General features: G+C 37.1%; 1 protein-coding gene across 5 annotated transcripts in view; it reads right to left on the bottom strand.

The window, feature by feature from the left end:
- Positions 1 to 17,042, bottom strand: part of SPIRE1 (spire type actin nucleation factor 1) — a 250,744-nt gene that overhangs the window by 98,539 nt on the left and 135,163 nt on the right. The gene's annotated exons all lie outside the window — the stretch shown is intronic.

Genomic DNA, 17,042 nt, shown 5'->3' with positions numbered 1-17,042 from the left:
CCTACAGAGGTATGGACCGAGATTGCTCATTCTAATTTCCTTTTAGGTCTTGTGGTTAAACCTTCAGTCACAATATCAATTCACATCTTCTAACCTGTACTGACATTTCCTTCTCCCTCAACTCCCATATTCAATCCATCATTAAATCTCATAGATATTACTTCCTCCATATATTTTACTTAAGCCCTCTTCTTTTTATCTCAACTGCAAATTCCTTAATCCAAACACCATCTTATTTTGCTTAGACTTCTCAAGTGGTCTTGCCCTGGACACTCTCCTCTCCCCACCCCCATGCCTGGTCTCTTTCATTGCCTACTTTTGCTCTTCTTTCAGCTATCAGGCTCAACAGAATCACCAATTCCTTAGGAAAGCCTTCTTTTCCTCCTTGATTAAGCCAAATCTTCCTGTCATACAATTTTATAGCACCATAAGCCTTTCCTCTACAACTCTTATCAACACTATAATTTTACATTTGTTTGTGGCTTCCCGCTAGAATTCATGAGGCAGAATTCTATTCTCAGAAGCTAATATAAGCATTGGCACTTTTTGATGCTCAATATATATTTGTCAAATAATTTAATGAATAAATTTCAATATACAAAATGCTTTTTATTTATTTTTAATTTGATACATGTATATACTGCAAAACGACTGCCACAATAAGGTTAGTTACCACTTCTATCACCTCACATGATTACTTTTTTTTTGTAGTAAGAACTTTTAAGATCTACTCTCAGCAACTTTCAAGTATATAATACAGAATTTTTAATATAGTCAACATGTTGTACATTAGATCCCCAGAACTTATTCATCTTATAACTGCAAGTTTGTACCCGTTTAAACTGCATTAATTCAACATTTGCAATTTTAAGAAAATCTTGATAGATAAAACATATACTCACATATTAATTACAAATATGTGTTATACCATTCCTACTCACAACAATTCAACCCTAATATATTTTACATTTTGCTGAGCCTACTTGCCTGATTGTATCTGGAGTGAGTTTAAATGCACTGTATATTACCAGAGGGGAAGGGGGGAGGGAGGAGGGCGAAAGGTATGTGGTGTGGGGTTGTAATTAGTATTTGGGTGGTGAACATGATGTAATCTATGCAGAAATAGAAGTATAATGATGTACACCTGAAACTTATACAATGTTATAAACCAACGTTACTGCAATAAACAAAAAATTAAAAAAAAAATGCCTTTGAGAAACCAAAAAATAAAAAAATAAATAAATGCATTGTATAAAACCTAGCTTATTTTATATGAAAATAATGAATACTTAATATGAAACATTTCTAAACCATTTATTTTTAGCTTCTCAACATTTCAGGTTAATCATGTGCAAAATGAGAATAACACCACCTGCTTTTTTGTACTTAATAATGTGTAGAAGTATTAATACACAAAGAATAAAATTACTCTGAACTTGAAGAAAACGAAGTATAAATAATGCGTTATTTCTTCTCTCCCTAGGAAAGAAACTAGGGGGAAAAAAGTATTTCTGATTGTTTCAGAATATGTTTCCATAATTATTTCTAAAAGAAAAGTCAGGTTTCCTGCTTGAGACTATGTAATAAGACACTTGCCACTCTTGAGTCATGGCCTTGTCTAAGTTACCCCCTCTGGGCCTCCTGTTCTCCACCTTTAAAAGGAAGATACCACCATCTACCTCACAATGTTGTGAGTATTTAAAATATAATCAGTTAAACATAGCAGAACCTTGCATTTACAGCCTCTGGGGAAAAGCAACTCCAAAAAGATGCATATCTGAATTCTCCTCTGTACTGCCCCAGTCCCATTCCCTAGTCCTCACCCAGAGCCTTGCTCTTTTCCAATGGTCTTGGTTGCTACTCTTGGCTATAGCAGGGTGCTGGGGCAATAACAAGGGCAGCTAAAAAGTGCTAAGCCTTTAGGCCACTATCATTTAACCCCAACCACAACTCACGTTACAGGGGAAACTGAGGCTCACAAAACCTAACTGACATGCCTGGGGTTCCCCCAAAGACTAGTGAGGAAGCAGGAGGGAGGCAGGTGGAAGAGATGCTAGGGTCTCAGACATGCGGTAAGATGTGTGGAAGGGATACCCGACAATGAGAAGAGTGGTTCTGTTGGGAATGTAAGCGTCCTGATGCTGCCCCCAATGGCTTAGATAATCCTCAGAAAACAGCTGGATAAAGTTCTACTTTATTTTTGCTAAAATGAGTATCTATGAATTGATATTACAGGAAAAAGAATAGAATTTATGACCTGTAACAAGGCTTTGCAGATAATGGGTACTTAATATCTGGTGCGACATTATGTCAAAATCTGAGTAATAATCATTATTACTAAACTAGGACTCTCAGTTTTCTATCTTTAAAGATGTACCAGATATACTGGTATATACAATATTTCTGATATTCGAAATCCCTAATTGTTTTGCTAAGGGTTATTAGTTATCTTTTTAAAGATTTTATTTATTTTATTTTTCCCCCCAAAGCCCCAGTGGATAGCTGTGCGTCGTAGCTGCACATCCCTCTAGCTGCTGCATGTGGGACTCGGCCCCAGGATGAACGGAGAAGTGGTGCCTCGATGCGCACCCGGGATCCGAACCCTGGCCACCAGCATTGCAGCGCGCGCACTTAACCACCAAGCCACAGGGCCGGCCCTAGTTATCTTTTTAAAAATCTCTGATGATTTAAAGCAACAGTTTTCAACATAAGTCCACAATCTTCATGAAGTATCAAAAATCAGAATTGAGCAGGGAGGAGCCCAAAAAGGAGAGGCACACGTTTATTTTGTTCCTCTAGACTGTAACCCAGGCTCCATCCCAAAAAGAATCAAAGAACATATTATTCCACTGACTAGAAAAGTCTTCCTTCTAGTTTTTTACAATTAAAATGGTGGAAGAAAAGAGATTAGGAGGTAAACTGCCTCTGGGCACCCTGGGACCCTATCAGGCTATGATGTCTACCAGCAGCAGCACTCTCCCCTCCCCCCACTCCAAAAGGAGAACTGAGAATAAGTACCTCATCTCCTACTATTTCTTCCCACTCCAGCCTTAGGGCATTTGCACTGACTGTTCCTTCTTAGAATGCTTTACCCCAGATATCCACATAGCTAATTCCCACACATCCTTCTCATTCTTGCTCAAATGTCACCTTCTCAATGGGGCCTACCTTGACCATCCTATATAAATTCCAAGCCCCATGCCCTGCTACAAGCAATTCCCTTAGTCTATGTCTTTTTCCAAAGCTCATCCTGCCTTCTAACAGCCCGTATGATTTACTTAATATGTTTACTGTTTGCCTCTCTCTGCTAGATTGTAAGCTTCATGAGCAAGTAATTTTGGAGTATTTGTTCACTGACGGGCTCCTTAAATCTCTACAACAGTGCCTTCCACTTAGTAACTATCTGTTGAAGAATTAAATACTTTCAACCAAGAATGTTCAAACACTTAAATCTCTTCAATAGCTCTTATCAAGTCAACTTTAATAAGAGGAAGCCTAATCAAAAGGAAAATCATTCACAGGAAAATCTGTATTTTCTTGTCTTAAATTCAGAATACCCTAGAAAGGTGGGAAATAGAAATCCTATCTATGCTACAAAGAAACATGTATCCTCCAGTTCAGAGATATAAATACAAGCTCACATTACATTTAAGTGTCTCATTCAGTCAACAGATGATAAAATAAATAATACTAAATAAAGCAAATCAGTAAATAAAAGAGAAAAAAAATACGTGCCTAATACCATACAGAAGAAATGAAGTAATAATGGTACCAAAGAGGTCAACAAGATTCAGTAAGCTTCAAAATAAATTAGTTTGAAAACTTAAGCCTGAGAAAATCAAGTATGTATACATGGATCAACATTCTAACAACACACCTTTCCTTATCCATAATCAAGAGTGCAGTATGTGGCTGTTCCACCCCTTTTGAACTAAGTTCTTTCTGTCATAGTTCCCCCATCACCTAAAGACTGATCCCACAGCAAGCACTATATTGTTTACCCAATGACTGATAAACCAAAAGATAATGAAAAAAGCTGAAAACACGATGGAGAAACTTATCTTTACAAGGCTATATTGTTTTTTAAAATTTCCAATGGTCTCTAGGTCCTTTTAGGATCAAATCAAGAGAAGGCCAAACGGTATAGATACAGTAGGAGATGGGAGGTCTTTGGCAAGATGAAAATATTTATCTTTTTTTCTTAATTCCTAACTGCTACTACCACAAAGTGATTACAGTAGCTCTCTGAACTGTTCTTTCTGCTTCAGTTTCTTCCTCATTTGGTTTATCCTCTCAATTCCCTATGATGGATTCCCAGGGTCTCTGCTGTGGCCCTCAAACTGCAGTATCTGTTTTTCTGGGGACTTGTATATGCCAGGAGGCATTTACAACGACAGATAAACAACATTTTCCTGGAGTTAATTTTACTCAAAGATAACGTAATGGATGCTGTGGTAAGCTGCCCAGGTCCACACCCCGTTCCCCTCCCCCACTTTCAGGAATGAAGTATCCTTCCATTGGCTGCTGGAAGTGGTGTCTGCTCACAGCCTAATCCCTCCCCAGGAGCTATGCTCAGTGCTCAGCAAGGGAGCTGCTTTGCCAAGGTTACATCCCTCTCTGGGGTAGCCCACATCCAATCACTGGTCCATGTGGAAGTATACAGGTCAGGCCTCCTTGCCTCAACTTGGGACACCTCTAAAGGGCCATCCAGCTTCTGGGCTCCCTGTGGGATCAGCTGAGGCCTGTTTCACCTGCATCACAGTTCAACTTTTCCCTCACCCCCTTACAGGTGTTCCCAAAAGCAATCCCCAATAAACCTCCCTAATTCAAATTTTACCCCTCAGAATCTATTTCCTGGAGGAACTCAATCTACACATGGAACATTTAAAAAATATTATAACAGATGCAGACATATCAAATGAAATTTACATGAATTTTAAAGGTAAAATTCACTATTTCAAAGACATTTTAACTTGCACTGAACTATATATATAGTTAACAGTTAACAGAAAAGACTTTCTGCTGGAGTTACTGAACTAAAATATCTATATATATATCTATATATATATATATACACACACGCATATACATATATATATCCCTCAGTAGGCATCCATTATTGTTCTCTAGAAACCCATTCCCTCCCTTCCTTTAATAAAGATCCTTCTTTCTGTTGGGGAACGCATCTTCTACAGTTTGAGTAGGGCTGATCCTATGCTCACTGTCTACTCACAAGGGTGAGGATACCACCTCGACCAGCCAAGGCAGCCCATCTCCCCAGCCACAGTGACTGGTTCCCGAGTGGGTACATGACTCTCTATCTTCCTCCAAGATGTTTTTGCCCAAGTTAACAGAAAAGACTTTCTGCTGGAGTTACTGAACTGAAAGAATGTGAGATTTGGGCTGCAGACTGTCATCCTACCTGCCTTTTCGTAAGAGCCTGTCCTGGGGATGGAGAGAGAGAAAGTCAACCCTGTAATCAGCTGTGCCTAGAGCTAGCTGTACCCTTAGACTTCCCAATGATGTGACCCAATAATCCCTCCCCTACTCCATCCATGCTAATTTGAGTGGATTTCTGTCACTTGCAACAGAAAGAGTTATAAGTTAATATGTCCCTTTAGTCCAGAAATATGAGTTCATGCTTCTCTATCTTAGGGGTACTCTGGTGAAACAGTATGAGAAGCATATGGCCTCTTTCCCATTCAACCTTAATTTATACTATTCTCCCACTCATCCCTGACTAAATGTAGTCAGGATGGTCTCACTGTTATGCCTTTATGCATCTCTACCTTTATTTGTGCTGTGATAAAATCCCTAATTCCCTGCTACTAAGAAAAACTATCTATTCTTTATATATTGAAGATAATTTAAATGAATAGTCCACGAATTAAATGTTTCTTTATTTTTCTGAACAGTAACACAAATTGTAGCTCAGATACTTCTAGCTGTGTGACTTTGGACAAGTTATTTAACTGCTCTAATTCTCAGCTTGATTTTCTCATCTGTAAAATGCAGATACAGTCATGAATGCGTCGGATATGGTCTGAAAAATGCTTAATTAGGTGATTTCGTCGTGGTGCGAACATCTGAGTGTACTTACACAAACCTAGATGGTATAGCCTACTACACACCTAGGCTATGTGGTACTAATCTTTTGGGACCACTGTTGTATACGCAGTCTGTCACTGACTGAAACAATGTTATGTGGTGCATGACTGTAAAAATAAATACCTTTGGGATTCTGTTAATATTACATAAAATAATATAGAAGAAATATAACATTCAGCCTGGCTCATATTAAACATTTAGTAGGTATTAGTTATTATAAGCCAATGAGTATCTATGAGGATTTTACTGCGAATACTTTTACTCCATCACAAAAACATTTTATTCTTTTACCAAATGAGACCTCTCTCTAGCCTCTTCATGAAATAAAAATCCTGACTCACCAAAAAATCAATATAAAATAATTGAGAATCTATAAATACTATAATTGAATAAGCTTGAATAAATAAGCAACTAGAAATCTCAAGTTTTCTCGTTAGCAACAAAAACAACTGAGTTATTTGAAACTAAGTTACAGATTTTTCTAGTTTTAGAGACAAGTTTCTGTCAATTATATTCTAGCTTCTGAATAATTTTTTTTTGCTTGCACAAATGTAATAACAGATGCCAACCTGTGCTTGGAATATGGTGAGAAAGTTCTAATTGAGAGCACCCACATGGCAATTAACTTTCCCCATTTCTGACATAACCATTCTCAAGCTAGCAATTAGAACTGCTTCATGCCAATATTTTCAGTTCCTGGCATCTTAAAAAATAAATAAATAAAATCTACTCTGTAAATCACAAGTATATCAAATGCTCAGAGAATAATTTTAATTTATTTGTGTAGGTTCAACATCAGCTCACATATAAATGCCTCTTTTTAGATTAAACCACCCTCACTCACAAATATATTCATATATTAAAATAATATTTTGGGGCCGGCCCGGTGGCATAGTGGTTGGGTTCACGCGCTCTACTTCGACGGCCTGGGGTTCACAGGTTCGGATCCTGGGCGTGGACCTGCACACTGCTTATCAGGCCATGCTGTAGCAGGCATCCCACATATAAAGTAGAGGAAGATGGACACAGATGTTGGCCCAGGGCCAATCTTCCTCAGCAAAAAGAGGTGGATTGGCAACAGATGTTAGCTCAGGGCTAATCTTCCTCACCAAGATAAATAAATAAATAATAATAATAATATTTTAGTAACAGCATTTTAATGATCACCATTTTCCTCCATATTGTTAACCATTTAAAACAATTTATCAGGGGCTCGCCCCGTGGCTTAGCGGTTAAGTTCGCGTGCTCCGCTGCTGGCGGCCCAGGTTCGGATCCCGGGCGCGCACCAATGCACCGCTTCTCCGGCCATGCTGAGGCCGCGTCCCACATACAGCAACTAGAAGGCTGTGCAACTATGACATACAACTATCTACTGGGGCTGTGGGGGAAAAAAATAAATAAATAAAAATTAAAAAAAAAAATTAAACCATTTATCATTTAACGGTATTCCCCTATGTAATGGGTACGTGTTTTCAGTTAGAAACTTTTAAAGTGTAAAAAGGAATAAGTTTCAATAATTCCTTGAACAAACCTTTACTCAGTTAAAATATGCTAATATATTTTCAAAGATATTACTTACATAGAGACTATTAAATACATTTCATGAGTGACAAAGTCACTAATACAAACATTGCCTATAATAAATAGAACACGTATATCAGGCACACAGATTAAAAGCCATGATGTCCTTTCTAATTCAGATATTTTTACCACAGAAAAGGAGGAAAAAGGATTTCATCATCATATTTACCAGTCCCAAATTAATATTTTGGAAATCATAGTACAAAAAATCCCCCAGGGAGTTACAGCAGTTCTTCTGATAATTGGAAGTGTCCCATGAATATTAAAGAGTTTATGGATAATTACTGAAGAATATAATTTATATTTTCATCAAGCTTTATGGCACTTTCTTAAAGATTAACATGCTCCTTCACCCTGAGGGGTGGGATAGGGAGAAGGTAACTACAACAAATATGAGAGAAAGTCAGAGCATTTTACTTAATGAAAAATGTAAAATGTTAAGATACCAAACTACAAATTGATATTCTGTAAAGCTTAATTTGACTATATATGGTTCACTACAGAAATTAGAAAAAGTATAGATGAAGTCATCAAAATGAAGGAAATTCATTTCTAGATTCTAGGAAAGGAATATCATTCCTCCACTCTTCCAATACTTTTGTTAACACACACCCCTCCGCCCCCCAGAGGCTGAGTGTTTAACGGCTGTCTCTGCCCCAAGTAGTTGGACTTATAGTATCTCCCTAAAGACATCTACCCTTTCAGTTTTTATACTCATCAACTCTTTACACCTATAGAAATGCAGCGATGATTATTAGAAAACGATCACTAAAATATCAGAGACAATATTTACAAATTATATTAAAAAAAAGCTATTTTCCTAATAAATAAATACAAATCAACAAGAAAAGACCAATAGTCTATTAGAAAAATGGAAAAAGGATATGAATAGGTGATTGACAAAAACAAATGGCTCTTAAGCATATGAAAAAGTGTCCAATCTCATTCATTATAAGGAAAATGTAAACTAAAACTATGAGATACAAATTTTCACTTATCACTTAGAAAACACATTGTGAAGATGTAGGAAAATACACACTCTCACACATTTCTTTTTTTTTTTTTTTTAAAGATTTTATTTATTCATTTTTTCCCCCCAAAGCCCCAGTAGATAGTTGTACGTCATAGGTCCGCATCCTTCTAGTTGCTGTACGTGGGACTCGGCCCCGGGTTGGACGGAGAAGTGGTGCCTCGGGGCGCGCCCGGGATCCGAACCCGGGCCGCCAGCATCAGAGCGCGCGCACTTAACCGCTAAGCCACGGAACCGGCCCTACACACATTTCTTTTTTTTTTTTTTTTTTTTTTTTTAAAGATTTTATTTATTCAGTTTTTCCCCCCAAAGCCCCAGTAGATAGTTGTACGTCATAGGTTCACATCCTTCTAGTTGCTGTACGTGGGACTCGGCCTCGCGTTGGACGGAGAAGCGGTGCCTCGGGGCGCTCCCGGGATCCGAACCCGGGCCCCCAGCATCAGAGCGCGCGCACTTAACCGCCAAGCCACGGAGCCGGCCCCCTACACACATTTCTAAAAGAGCATCAATTAGTAAGCCTCCATGGAGGACAATTTCATAATATTTTATGAAAATTATAAATGCACATTTCCTTTGACCCAGCTATTCTACTTTTAGGAATCTGTCCTACATATATATATATATCACACCCATGAAAAACAGGTTAAAATCTATCCACTGCAGCATTGTTTGCAACAGCAAAATACTGAAAGTGACTTAATAGCATAGGGTGGCTGACTGGATAAAAAAACAAGACCCATATATATGCTGCATACAAGAGACACACTTCAGACCTAAAGACACTCACAAACTGAAAGTGAAGGGATGGAAAAAGATACTCCACGCAAATGGCAATGAAAAGAAAGCTGGGGTAGCAGTACTCATATCAGACAAAATAGACTTTAAAACAAAAACGGTAAAAAGAGACAAAGAAGGGCATTACATAATGATCAAGGGAACAATCCAACAAGAGGATATAACACTTGTAAATATCTATGCACCCAATGTAGGTGCACCTAAATATATAAAGCAATTATTAACAGACATAAAAACAGAAATAGACAGTAACACAATAATAGTAGGAGACTTTAACACTCCACTTACACCAACGGATAGATCATCCAAACAGAAGATCAATAAGGAAACATTGGCCTTAAACGACACACTAGAACAGATGGACCTAGTAGATATATACAGAGCATTCCATCCAAAAACCGAAGAATACACGTTCTTTTCAAAGGCACGTGGAACATTCTCCAGGATTGATCACATATTAGGCCACAAAACAAGTCTCCATAAATTTAAGAAGACTGAAATAATACCAAGCATCTTTTCTGACCACAACGGTATGAAACTAGAAATCAACTATAGGAAGAAAATCAGAAAAGCCACAAATACGTGGAGATTAAACAAAATGCTACTGAACAACGACTGGGTTAATGAAGAAATCAAAGAAGAAATCAAAAAATACCTGGAGACAAATGAAAATGAAAATACGACATGCCAGAATTTATGGGATACAGCAAAAGCGGTTCTAAGAGGGAAGTTTATAGCGATACAGGCCTATCTCAACAAACAAGAAAAATCTCAAATAAACAATCTAACAATGCACCTAAAGGAACTGGAAAAAGAAGAACAAACAAAGCCCCAAATCAGTAGAAGAAGGGAAATAATAAAAATCAGAGCAGAAATAAATGAAATAGAGACCAAAAAGAAATAGAAAAAATTAATAAAACCAAGAGCTGGTTCTTTGAAAAGATCAACAAAATTGACAAACCTTTAGCTAGACTCACCAAGAAAAAAAGAGAGAAGGCACAAATAAGTAAAATCAGAAATTAAAGGGGAGATATTACAACAGACACCTCAGAAATACAAAAGATTATAAGAGAATACTATGAAAAGCTATATGCCAACCAATTCGACAATCTGGAAGAAATGGATAAATTCTTAGAATCATACAACCTTCCAAAACTGGATCAAGAAGAAGTAGAGAATTTGAATAGACCAATCACCAGTAAGGAGATCGAAACAGTAATCACAAACCTCCCCAAAAATAAAAGTCCAGGACCAGACGGCTTCCCTGGTGAATTCTACCAAACATTCAAAGAAGACTTAATACCTATCCTTCTCAAACTCTTCCAAAAAATTGAGGGGGGGGGGAGGCTCCCTAACTCATTCTACGAAGCTGACATTACCCTGATACCAAAACCAGACAAGGACAACACAAAAAAAGAAAATTACAGGCCAATATCACTGATGACATCGACGCAAAAATCCTCAACAAAATACTAGCAAATCGCATACAACAATACGTTAAAAAGATTATACACCATGATCAAGTGGGATTTATTCCAGGGATGCAGGGATGGTTTAACATTCGCAAATCAATCAACGTAATACACCACATTAATAAAATGAAGAATAAAAATCACATGATCATCTCAATAGATGCAGAGAAAGCATTTGACAAGATACAGCATCCATTTATGATAAAAACTCTGAATAAAATGGGTATAGAAGGAAAGTACCTCAACATAATAAAGACCATATATGAGAAACCCACAGCTAATATCATCCTCAATGGTGAAAAACTGAAAGCTATCCCTCTAAGAACAGGAACCAGACAAGGATGCCCACTGTCACCACTCCTATTTAATACAGTACTGGAAGTCCTAGCCAGAGCAATCAGGCAAGAGAAAGAAATAAAAGGGATCCAAATTGGAAAGGAAGAAGTGAAACTGTCACTATTTGCAGATGACATGATTTTATATATAGAAAACCCTAAAGAATCCACCAGAAAACTTTTAGAAGTAATAAACGAATATGGTAAAGTTGCAGGATACAAAATCAACATACAAAAATCAGTTGCATTTCTGTACACTAACAACGAAGTAGCAGAAAGAGAAATTAAGAATACCATCCCATTTACAATTGCAACAAAAAGAATAAAATACCTAGGGATAAACTTAACCAAAGAGGTGAAAGATCTGTACACTGAAAACTATAGAACATTTCTGAAAGAAAGTGAAGAAGACACAAAGAAATGGAAAGATATTCTGTGCTCTTGGATTGGAAGAATTAACATAGTTAAGATGTCCATACTTCCTAAAGCCATCTATAGATTCAATGCAATCCCTATCAAAGTTCCAACAACATTTTTCACAGAAATAGAACAAAGAATCCTAAAATTTATATGGAACAACAAAAGACCCCGAATAGCTAAAGGAATCCTGAGAAAAAAGAACAAAGCTGGAGGTATCACACTCCCTGATTTCAAAATATACTACAAAGCTATAGTAACCAAAACAGCATGGTACTGGCACAAAAACAGACCCACAGATCAATGGAATAGAATCGAAAGCCCAGAAATAAACCCACACATCTATGGACAGCTAATCTTTGACAAAGGAGCCAAGAACATACAATGGGGAAAAGAAAGTCTCTTCAACAAATGGTGTTGGGAAAACTGGATAGCCATATGCAAAAAAATGAAAGTAGACCCTTACCTTACACCATACACAAAAATTAACTCCAAATGGATTAAAGACTTGAATGTAAGACCTGAAACTGTGAAACTTCTAGAAGAAAACATAGGCAGTATGCTCTTCGACATCGGTCTTAGCAACATCTTTTCAAACACCACGTCTGACCGGGCAAGAGAAACAATAGGAAAAATAAACAAATGGGACTACATCAAACTAAAAAGCTTCTGCACAGCAAAGGAAACCATCAACAAAACGAAAAGACAACCTAACAATTGGGAGAAGATATTTGCAAACCATACTTCTGATAAGGGCTTAATCTCCAAAATATATAAAGAACTCGTGCATCTCAACAACAAAAAAACTACCAACCCAATTAAAAAATGGGCAAAAGACCTGAACAGACATTTCTCCAAAGAAGATATACAGATGGCCAACAGACACATGAAAAGATGTTCAAAATCACTAACTATCAGGGAAATGCAAATCAAAACTACAATGAGATATCACCTCACGCCCGTCAGAATGGCTATAATTAACAAGACAGGAAACAACATGTGTTGGAGAGGATGTGGAGCGAAGGGAACTCTCATACGCTGCTGGTGGGAGTGCAAAGTGGTGCAGCCACTATGGAAAACAGTATGGAGATTCCTCAAAAAATCAAGCACAGAACTACCATATGATCCAGCTATTCCACTGCTGGGTATTTATCCAAAGAACTTGAAAACACCAATTTGTAAAGGTACATGCACCCCTGTGTCCATTGCAGTGTTATTCACAATAGCCAAGACTTGGAAGCAACCTAAGTGCCCATCAAGGGACGAATGGATAAAGAAGATGTGGTATATATACACAATGGAATACTACTCAGCCATAAGAAATGATGAAATCCAGCCATTTGTGATAACATGGATGGACATTGAGGGTATAATGCAAAGTGAAATAAGTCAGAGGGAGAAGGTCAAATACCATATGATTTCCTTCATTAAGCAGTAGATAATAACAACAATAAACAAACACATAGGGACAGAGATTAGATTGGTGGTTACCAGAGGGGAAGGGGGGAGGGAGGAGGGTGAAAGGGATAATTCGGTACATGTGTGTGGTGATGGGTTGTAATTAGTATTTTGGTGGTGAACATGATGTAATCTATGCAGAAATAGAAGTACAATGATGTACACCTGAAATTTTTACAATGTTATAAACCAATGTTACTGCAATAAACAAAAAATTAAAAAAAAAAAAGAAAGTGACTTAATAGTTGTCAATAGAGGTCTGATTAAATCAATTATAGTATATCCCATGACAGAATATTATGAAGATATAAGAGATGTAAACACTATGTACTGATATGAAATATCTTCAAGATATACTACTAAATGGAAAAAAGTAAGGTTCAGAACAGCATAAAAAAGGAAGTAAAAAATATCGATATGTTTTTGTTAGTTATATATAAACTATCCCTGTAAGGACAAAGAAGAAATTAATGATATTTGTTGCCTGTAGGGGAGGGACTATGTGGCTAGGAGACAGAAGTGGAAGGATATGCTGTACTGTAATACTCATGTATTCCTGGAGTTTGAACTATGTGAATTTTTTTATTTGTTAAAATAAATTTAGAGAGAAAAAGTTACAGGTAGAAGAGTTCTGACATGATCTTTTAGGTACAAGATTCTTCTGAAACATTTTAATAGGGAGAATCAGACAAAAGCAAATATACCTGGGGCAGAGAGGGTAATTTAATTATTGATGATGAGGTGAGTGCTCTGCACATTTACTAACATTCACAAAATAGTAAATCAAACAGAAAAAAGACAGACATTGACAAGGACCCCGAAAAGTTACAAATGATGGATGACATAATTAAAATGAACAAATGACAACCTCACAAACAGACATCTGGGTGGTATATTCTTTCAAAAAATAATATGTTCAGCACTTGGAGGAATATAAATCCACTTTAGCTCTAGGGAGAAATTTCCAGCTAACTTAAATGCCACAGTTTTATTATTGGAGGTGTTAGTAGCAGGCATGAAGAGACGGATAGGCAGGGAGTATGAAAAAGCTGATTAAAATACACTTCACTATGACAAAAAAAATTTCATAACAGCCTAATCAACTCCCAAAACATTGTTTTTCCCCTGAGAAACAGAAGATACTTTATATATACACATATAATATTCCAATTTAAGTAAAATATTTTAGTAATAGTCTTATTTAAGATAAACTGAGTTCAAAGATTTCATCACAAAATTATGATTCTTGGATAGGAATAACCAAAATAATATATGTAAATCATTTAATAAAGTGTCACAGTAGTGGCTGTGATTATATAGTGTAAAATATACACACATAATCTTTTGAAAATTCATAATGAGCCATGCTTACTTCCAATCATTTTCTTACCCCATAATTTCAATGTTTGGTCAAATATTAGCAGCTAAAGATGAGCTGGCTCTAATCTGGGTATCTAAAAACCATCCTCCTATTATAGGATTTTATTAAACTTAGGATAAGATTTAACCATTCAGAAGAATTTGACTGAGGAAGTTTAAAATAAAGTCACAGGTAAGTGAGAATCATTTAAATATTTATAAAAGTAAGACATTGGCATAATGCTACTTTTAAACAGTGGCAGCTATTTGTATTGGTAGAGGAAACAAAACGTTTCATTCCCCAGGTTAGGTGCTCTTCTTAGGTGCTTCCACGGCACCCTGCATTCACTCGCCATAGCCCTCATCACACTGCTGGAATGGCTGCTCCTAGACTGTCATTTGACTTGAGTATCTTGTTCACCACTGTATCCAATGAAAATGGAAATAATAATAGCACTTAATGCATGCTTTGTTGTGAGAACTACATAAATTAACGCATGTAAAAGTCTTAGAACAGTACCTAGTACAGAGTAAGTATGGAATAAATATTAGCTATTATTAATTGTAGTAGTACTTGTCATGTAGCAGACACATTAAATAACTGTTGCATGAATGAATGAATTTTGCCAATTGATCCTAGCTCTTTTAAATCTAGTGCTTCTTCACTCACCAGCATTTGCAATAGCTAAATACGGCTTTACGTTCTCAAAAGTCTTCACCAATATCTCCCAGTTCCTTCACTGTTTCTCCCATATTGAGGTTTATGGACACCTCCTTCACATTCTGACCTCCTATCTCAAGATCTATTTTTGTTGTTTGTCACTATTTCTGAAACATTAAAAAGTAGCTCCAATCCCAATTCTTTCTATCACCATGGGCAGCTCATTTATATAGTTTGTTAAACTGTGCTTCAGTTTTCCTATCTATAAAAAGAGGTGGGAGGCAAAGGGTAATACTACTTAATTAAGAGTAATATCATGAAGATTAAAGTGCTCACATAAGCAATGAATAATAAATACTCAGGGATTATAAACATTTAAGCAAAAGTAACATAAATTGTCTGAGCTCTGAGCTGCTGCTGAGGGTTTTAGATCTTTTCTTTCCAAAGTACATAGATTTCCTTAGAATAGAAATCTTTTAAAAATTAATTAAAATTAAATTAAAAATTAATAAAAATCAAGTAGCATTCAATCTCAACCCCATATTCCTTAGGTTCCCACTTTGGACAGCAGAATAAATGTCAGGGGATAGCTATAGGGAACTTAAGGCTGATTCTGCTCTGCTCTATTTCTTCTTAAATGTTAATATGTTAAACTCTTAGGAAAATCCAACTCTAGAATCCAACTCTATGAACAGAATTATTAAGTTAAAACAACTCCATCTCATTGATGAAGGGCCCTAGTGTTGCCCCAAGCTGAGGAAGCAGCAAGGGAAACATACCTAAAAAGATTACAAGAGATACTGTTCTAGGTCCCTAATTCCATGACAGGGTTGGCAATAAAACTCCTTACCCTTAAGAAGTTCACAGTCTAGTGAGGAGATGTATGAAAATGATAATTACAATACAACGTGACAAGTGATAGAAGCCAAAGCAGAATGCTCTATGAATGAACATAGAGAATAAAGAAATTAACTTTAATCAGAAAAAGCATTTCAGAATAGTGGACATTTGAGTTAGGTCTTAAGACTAAGTAGGCATTTTCTAAGTGAGAGAAGAGAGGAAAAGGATATTTCAGAGAGGTGCAGAGGTCCTAGGTGATCGGGGACTGAAGGAGAGGTGGCAGAACACACATACATAGTAGGGAACAGTGAAAAAAGAGCCCAGAGAGGTCAGTTTGGGGCTTGACTGTAAACGGTCCCCTACGTCATGGTAGGGGTCTAAACTTTCCACCTACAAGTGTGAAAGAGTCGACAACATCTTTACATAAGGGCGTAACACCAGAGGATAGACTGCATGTGAAAAGGTAAATAACATTAGAAGGCTCTGCCACAGCCCAGGCAACAGATGCCGGACCACTGAATGAGGAAGGCATGGGCACTGAGAACATGAGGAGGCTCTGCATTCCGGAGACAGGTCAAGAGTGTCTGGGCAACAAAATTCAAGATAGGTGGTAAGAAATCAAATCTATAATACCTGAACCACGCATTCTCTAATTCATTAGAGAAATAACTGGCTGTCTAAGGTCAACATTTAAGGTCAATATTTTGGTGGCCCATATGGGGATCCAGAGAAGACCCCTGAGGACTCCAAGGCTGGTGAGCAAACAGGTGCAGTACCCACAAAACAGCCCCTAAAGCTCGCTGCTTTTCTTGCTGACCTTGGAGTTTGAGGGTAAGTCTTTCACCTGGATCCGAGGTTCTGCCCTCTTTGAGTTTGAGTTTCTCCAGGCTTATGTGAGATCTGTTTTATTTTCTTTTTTGTTTTATGAGGAAGATCAGCCCTGAGCTAACATCCATACTAATCCTCCTCTTTTTTGCTGAGGAAGA

Source organism: Ceratotherium simum, chromosome 14 (assembly GCF_057802395.1).
Source record: "Ceratotherium simum simum isolate JZ-2026a chromosome 14, ASM5780239v1, whole genome shotgun sequence".
Lineage (NCBI taxonomy): Eukaryota > Metazoa > Chordata > Mammalia > Perissodactyla > Rhinocerotidae > Ceratotherium > Ceratotherium simum.
This window is presented reverse-complemented; position numbering and strand designations above follow the sequence as displayed.